At 46.0% G+C, this 7,796-nt stretch overlaps 1 long non-coding RNA gene across 1 annotated transcript in view; it reads right to left on the bottom strand.

The window, feature by feature from the left end:
- Nucleotides 1-1,517: 1,517 nt before the first annotated feature.
- The window catches only part of LOC308594665, a 42,400-nt gene continuing 36,121 nt past the window's right edge, over nt 1,518-7,796 (bottom strand). The window contains exons 2-4 of the long non-coding RNA XR_014011539.1: nt 6,360-6,485; nt 5,844-6,097; nt 1,518-2,193 (exon numbers count right to left, since the gene is read on the bottom strand). This is a non-coding gene — a long non-coding RNA (uncharacterized lncRNA). The remainder of the gene's footprint in view (nt 2,194-5,843; nt 6,098-6,359; nt 6,486-7,796) is intronic.

Here is a 7,796-nt window from a genome sequence, read left to right as displayed (position 1 = left end):
ACCCCAGAGTCGGCCATGACTGGACCTAATGGTCAGGGGCCCCTAGGCCTTTACCTTACTTCCCATAGAGGGACATGGGTGGCGCTGTGGCTTAAGCCACAGAGCCTAGGACTTGCCAATCAGAAGGTTGGTGGTTCAAATCCCCGTGATGGGGTGAGCTCCCGTTGCTCAGTCCCTGCTCCTGCCAACCTAGCAGTTCAAAAGCACATCAAAGTGCAAGTAGATAAATAGGTACCCTTCTGGCGGGAAGGTAAATGACGTTTCCGTGTGCTGCTCAGGTTCGCCAGAAGCGGCTTAGTCATGCTGGCCACATGGCCTGGAAGCTGTACGCCGGCTCCCTCGGCCAATAAAGCGAGATGAGCGCTGCAACCCCAGAGTCGGCCCCGACTGGACCTAATGGTCAGGGGTCCCTTTACCTTACTTCCCATAGGCATCTTGTTGACCCACTTGTGAGAAGAGGATGCTGAACTAGATAGGCCTTTCGTCTGGTCCAGCAGGACTCCTTTTATGTCACCATGTTCATTGCTGACTGCTCCCTTTCTTAGTAGACTGGAGATAAAAGAAACATCAACCCAAGCGGCATATGTTGTGGATTGGGCAACAGATGTGCTGGTAAAAACAACTGAACTGAATGAACATTAATTTTTGTATACTGGGTTTCAGAAGCTTCCAGCTTGTTCAAAAGTAGCCCCCACCTCCCGGACTCCCTCTATGGTCTGTGCAAACTCTAATGGGATTAAAGGACTTCATGAGTGCGACACATTGTGCAAGACTGGTAGACTAAAGAGAAAAGTGTTTTTCTATTTGATGTCTTGAAAGAGCACATCTCTCGAAGAGGGAGGGAGGCTTCTAATACTAGTGATCTGACCCCTTTCATGTTTTCCAAAAACTAAAGGCAAGCTCCCCTTTCATCGGCCAGAGAAGGGGTGGAGAAGCTATTCATATTTTAAATATTTAAAGGAGCTCTTTTCAAACTGAACAGTTTCTTTGTGAAAGGAATCCTTAAGGGTAAATGTAGGTCTTCTACGTGGATATTTACCTGCTGTTGCATTTTACATAATAAGTGTCATGAGCAATATGGGTATTTTTGGCAGCATTGCTGCTGTGTACTTTAAAAGACCCCATTCCTATGAAATTGAGCGTGCTCGCCCCATAGTGGCCACATACTAACCCATTTTTGACTATAAGAACTAATTCAAGTGTTTAGAAATAACATATGGTACAGTCAGAGTAAGACCATATCATCTCCAAATGCGCTTGCGTGTTCAGACCCAGAGATCTCCACCTTAAATAAACACACATTTGACTCAAATTTTAGTTTTGGTTTTTGGCAGAATTTAGGCCACAACTTTATTGATTACAGAAAGTGAGTGGTTGCATAGGCTCTGGTTCAACTAGCTCCCTGCACCCTTGCAGGCAGCGCTGACCCAGGGTTCCAGCATAGGTAAGCCAAGGGTGAACACCTGAGGTAGGTAGAAAGCCCGGGAACAGACTATGTCCACTCCCCAGATGCTCCCATGAACTCAGGCAGGGGCACAACCTGAATTGAGTCCCTGAATTCCTTTAATGGAATACCCTTCACATAGGGATGGCAAGACCATTGTCTGATCCCTATCACCTGAACCAGTGCCTATCCGCAACCTTACAAGTTGTGACGATTCGCTATGTGGCAGGCGAAACCCAAATGGCAACAGCCAATCAGCCAAGTGGGGAAAATTCCTGCCATGCCCCTGTCCCAATGACAGACAACACATAACGGCATAGCAAGGTCAATCACACAATGTCCTAAATATAGGGAGAGGTGGGCGGGTGTTCCGATGCATGAGCCGAAAGAGGAAGCTCTGGGTCACGTGCATAGGCATATATAAGTCCCTCGGCCCGTTCAGACAGCTCTCCATTGGCCAGATTAAACCCAGCAATGAGGCGCCTACCAATCAAGTGTTGTGGCTGTCCAATATACCCACACACAACCAAAAGGTCAGTCTCCAGGTCTCACCACAACACGTGCCCTCTTTTGGGGAGGACACGCTTTATCTGTAGAGCTGCATGCAAATGAAAATTGGACCATTAAGCCAAATGGTTTTGTACCTCACCAAACTCAGTCTGCCCTCACACATTTCCTAACCACCTGTTGTCTTACAGGTGACCAGTGGGTGACATTTCTTGCCAGCTTCCTCCTCCACAGTTTTGTTCCTGCAAGGAAGAGTAGGATTAGAATTAGTGGGCTCTGCCTGTCATTGGCTCATGCTCCTCTTTTCACTGGCTCCACCTATTCCCTTCTTTCCACCCTATCAGTCCCAGTTGACACCAACCATCACTGCAAATGGCCTACTTGTGGGCAGAAAGGTTAGGGACATCATTCCATAAGATTTTCCCCATAGGAAGGATGTGTGAGCCTGTAGTCAAACATGCATGAGTGCTAGTTAGTGCATGAAGGGGTTAAGAAAATAGAAAAGGATTCCTAGACTCAGCTAGGTGACGTCCCCCTCTTCTCCAATAAGGGTGGAAGTGAAACCTTCTCTTCCTGTTCCCCCTCTCTCTCACTGTGACATGGAATTGACCAAAGAAGAAGTGCCTAAGCAAGCTCCAAGCTTCGAACATGTGTTTGGAAGTATCTTCTGTATCAGGCATAGGCAAACTCGGCCCTCCAGATGTTTTGGGACTACAACTCCCATCATCCCTAGCTAGCAGGCCCAGTGGTCAGGGATGATGGGAATTGTAGTCCCAAAACATCTGGAGGGCCGAGTTTGCCGATGCCTGTTCTGTATTTTCTACCCAAGAACATTCTGCCTGTGTTCTCCTTGCTGCTGCTTGGACAAATGCATGAATCTGACCTTTGGAGATTTTGCAAGTAAAATATTTAAAATTACTTAACAGTGTGTGATCTGTTCATTGCCAGAGGGGTAGAAAGAGGGGAGTTCTGCTTGCAAGCAAGCTAAATGGGACATGAAAAGGTTTAACAGCATATATTCCCGTATTATAGTGCTGCCTGGTTTTTTTGTGAGCTTCAACTCTGCCATTGGCGGCCCTCTCCTGCTGGGGAGTGAGTTTCGCCTGTGTTTTGAATCCAGGCACCCAGCCAATTCTTTTGTTATTTACCCACGCATGTGGATCACAGGACCGTATATTTTCCTCCCACAGAGGAGCCATTGTTCACAGGGGCAGGGTTCACTATTAATTAGTGCAAGGACCTGCACAATAAACCTTCCTCACCCTCTCCTTCCCTGGAACAGATTTTTGGTGGGTGCAGAGAAAGGGACATTAGAAGTCCTTAACTGGATACGACCCTTAGTTTTTCATTTATTTAAAATGAAAATGCTCACATTTGTTTTCGCTGACTTGAGCTCCTTTCAATCTCTTCACTCTGCTGTGGCAGCATACCTGATTTGCCAGCCACTGTTTTATGTTCCCAGAATATCCCAGACCGTACAGCATTGTGCCGCATTGTAGGAATGGGCAATGGCGGTCGCCACAAAAAAGTGGCAGCCCTGTTGGAGACTGCCATTTCCCACAGAAATGCTCCAGAATCATGTGATAAGCAGTTCTGAGAAAATAAAATGACACCTGCTGGGCGACATCTGCCCTCACATTAGCTACTGCCATGGGAGAAAGATAACCATCCCCACCCCTGAGTGGGATGATTAAATTCTTACAGATGGCATTTGTTTGGTACTGAATGAACGTTGAACCAAATGGACCTCATTTGGTTCAGTGTTTCATTCATTAGAAAATCAGTGCATGCCCCTATATAAAACGACTCTCATGTGAGCCCAGTATATGATTGACTCGTGCAATGCAATCTGGCTAAAAGCAATTCTTCATTCAGAGTCAGTGAAGATTATGTTATTTTATATATACATATATATATATTTTTTAAAAAAGCAAGTTCACAGAAAATGACTCTGTGGTGTAAAGAGAAAAGAAATCTCTGTCGTTGCAGGCTTGGAGCAATGGCTTTATGGTAGGGAAAGAGGCAATATAATGACAGTGTTGCTCTGTGACCATTTTTACAAGGCAAGCCAATGCAAAATGATATCAGGGCAATGCAGGGGACGTTGTAAAAACAGAATGTGGAAACCAGAAAAGCGAATCTGTTATAGAAATAACAAAATTGATTCTCACACTAAACAGTATATTGCTTTCATATGTCATACTTTCCGTCCTTCTGGCTTAGATGGAGCCAGACATGTTAAAGTCTCTCTCTTTTTATATTGTTGCTTGAATTGCCTCGCTCAAGGACAGGTAGTTACAATGCCCATGCACAGCAGTAAGCTGGCATTTAGAACCGTGTGATATATTTGCTGGTTTTGCTCACTTCAAATTCAATGCATTTGTGAAATAACTAACAATGCAGCGGCTACATTAGCAGCAGATCTCTCCCCCTCCAAAGCAGGCATATTTTCTTTCATCAAATAAAACCCTGTTTTTATGCTCCCTACGAGAGAATACATTCCCAGGTTTGCACAAAAACACACACAAAACGACAAATGCGCACCATCTAAGCTGCAGAAAGCCAAGCATGGCAATTCAGAATGAAGTTAGTTGCACTGAATTAAGGTTGTGGCATTCAAACCACATTTGAATGAGGGCACATTATGCAAAGCGTTTGCTAATTATGCAAATCAAGTCAAACTCTTTTCCAACTCCAAATCGCCTCTTCCCAATGCTGCAAACAGGTAATTAGGGGTAGGTGCTTACATCAAATGTGCTGTTCAACCTCAGGGCCACATTGCCTTCTGAGCATGTGCCCTTGCGCATGCACCCAGGCACCCCTCTCTATCCTCTACCCACGCAAACACAAGGCAATATTAAAATTCGAGGGAACACTCCAGTCTGGCAAAAGCACTCAAGGAGGATGTGGAGAAAGGTTGGTGAGAAGTGTAGAGTGTGCCAGAGGAAACAAGGGGTGTAATCTGGGGAGAATCTCAAGGGTGAAATAGTGGCAGAGACTGGCTGGATGAGGAAGAGTGGTGGGGGCCACCCACCAAGAGCCCCACAGGGAGGTCACAGAAGACGATAACTTAGAGTCATGTGAAAAAGCAGTGGCGTAGCATGGGTTGTCAGCACCCGGGGCAAGGCAAGTAATTTGCGCCCCTAACCCCCAGATGTTGCGCCCGGTGCAGCCGACCCCCCCTGCACCCCCCACGCTACGCCACTGTGAAAAAGAAAATAATAATAATAATAATAGTATCTTATTTATACCCCACCCTTCCCGGCCAGGGCTGGGCTCAGGGTAGCTAACACCAAATATAAATCACAATAAAACATAATAGGGAATGAATGAATGAATAAACAAACAGTTAATTAAAATATGGCTTGAAATATAGCATAAAATGCAGCTTAAAATGCAGCCTCATTTTAGTAAAGATAAAGGTAAAGGGACCCCTGACCATTAGGTCCAGTCATGACCGACTCTGGAGTTGCGGCACTCATCTCACTTTATTGGCCGAGGGAGCCGGCGTACAGCTTCCGGGTCATGTGGCCAGCATGACTACGCCACCTCTGGCTAACCAGAGCAGCGCACGGAAACGCCGTTTTCCTTCCCGCCGGAGCGGTACTTATTTATCTACTTGCATTTTGACATGCTTTCGAACTGCTAGGTTGGCAGGAGCAGGACCGAGCAACGGGAGCTCACCCCGTCACGGGGATTTGAACCTTCTGATCAGCAAGTCCTAGGCTCTGTGGTTTAACCCACAGCGCCACCCGCGTCCCTTAACCATTCTTACTCGCCTGCTAATTGAAACCCACCCCCAACCCTCTCAATAACCCTTCTGAGAAGGGTTTTCTCAAAAATAGCTTGAAAACAGTAAGATTAAATTGGTCAGGAATTGTTCTACAGATACCTTGTATTTTGGGTAGATGTATTTCCCCGAATGCAAACATTTTCCAATTTTGAGTCAGGTTTAATCATCAAGATTAAATGCCACAATCTTTTCGGTGAGATCTCCCCATCTGCGGAATGGATGGCTTTGACCTTTCTTGCTTCCATCCATTTTGCTAGATCGCCATCTCTTCTCCTTGCATGTTCATCTTAAGCCCGGACTATAAATTATGTATAGCGTATGGCATTATGAGATTTGACCGTTCTGTGATGCACCTTAGGGAAGAAACATGCAGCCTTTTATACACTAAATAGACTGACAAGAGCTAGAAGCTATGAGAGCACTGCTTAACTCAAAATGATAGAGAATAGCAGTAAAACACCAGTAAGGATCAAAAGGCAAGATGCACCTCCAAGCCCAGGACTTTGATTCCCAGCATACTGAGCTCCAGATCAATAAATCAAAAGTTAAATGTTATGAACTGGCATTACAAGGATGGCAGCGGTTAGAGTGGGAGTAAAGATTGAGGTGACTTACCTTTAAACCCCACTGCAGCTGGCAAAGTTTTCACTACAGCATTCTTCTCCGTAGGAATGCTGTACTGTACATCCCCCAGTCATTTCAAATCTGACTTCTTTTGACTTGTCACAACCATAGCAATTTCTGGGGGGGGGGGGGGGAGAGAAGTGTGTGCTGTGCTAGTAATCCTACAATAGCCCTGAAAGTAGAGTGGTATAATTACCCCCACGTTTGAGGGGCAGGCTGGTTTCAAACAGAGAAACAGCAGCTCACAGGGCAAGTTAACAGCTAAGTTGAATTTACATCAGAACCACTGTCTTTACGATAGGAGTTGCTAATCCTTTTTAGGGGGAACCAGCGGAGACATTTGAATTTTGAGAAAATGCCACGGGCACCAGTTACAAAATGGCTGGCATGGGAGGGGCATGGCATAAGGCTGCCACATCCAAAATAACAAACAAACAAACAAACAAACAAAAAGTGACAGGAACACAAAATGGTGCAGACATGCCCCCAACTGGGGGCAGGGAGGCACCTGCATAAGCCACCACCATGGTCACTGTTATGTACTGAAGTTCTCACTCTGGGCCAGCAGGGAGATACTGTAGATAGTTTTCACTCAGGTCCAAATATGCAAATAAGAAATTGAAAGTGACATTCAGTGATTGGATAGTTACAGAAAGTTGTTACTGTTGCTTTGTAGTTGAGCTCTATATAAGCAGTTTGGCTGAACCCTTCAGTTCAGGTTCTGTTCTGGCCTGTGAATAAACAAGAGCTGTTTGAAGAATCGCTGTGTCGTCTGATATGTTCACCCACAACTTAACAGTCACAATGAGAAATCCTCTTTGTACATCTCTTCTGATCAGAGGGGTGGTGTGCGGGTGGCGCTGTGGTCTTAACCGCTGAGCCTCTGGGCTTGCCGATCAGAAGGTCGGCAGTTCGAATCCCTGTAACGGGGTGAGCTCCCGTTGCTCTGTCCCAGCTCCTGCCAACCTAGCAGTTCAAAAGCATGCCAGTGCAAGTAGATACATAGGTACCATTGTGGTGGGAAGGTAAACGGCCTTTCTGTGAGGTCTGGTTTCCATCACACTGTTCCATTGTGCCAGAAGCAGTTTTGTCATGCTGGCCACATGACCCAGTAAGCTGTCAGTGGACAAACGCCAGCTCCCTCGGCCTGAAAGAGAGATGAGCGCTGCAACCCCATAGTTACCTTTGACTGGACTTATCTGTCCAGGGGTCCTTTACCTCCTTTACCTTATCTTGTTCAGACAGAGAGGAGTGCAGGCCTCCAGTCCCAGCACTGAATGAAATCTGGGTAAAGAGGGAAGGTTTGTTCAATTTAGGGGAGAACTGAGCAGGAGCAGCAAACCATTTATTGTGCATTGTGGCATTTTGAGGTGATGTTTATGAAGACCCTTCACGGGTGTCATAAGGGACAGCAGTGACTACAGTGGT

This window comes from Podarcis bocagei, assembly GCF_964188305.1.
Source record: "Podarcis bocagei genome assembly, chromosome: 9".
NCBI lineage: Eukaryota > Metazoa > Chordata > Lepidosauria > Squamata > Lacertidae > Podarcis > Podarcis bocagei.
This window is presented reverse-complemented; position numbering and strand designations above follow the sequence as displayed.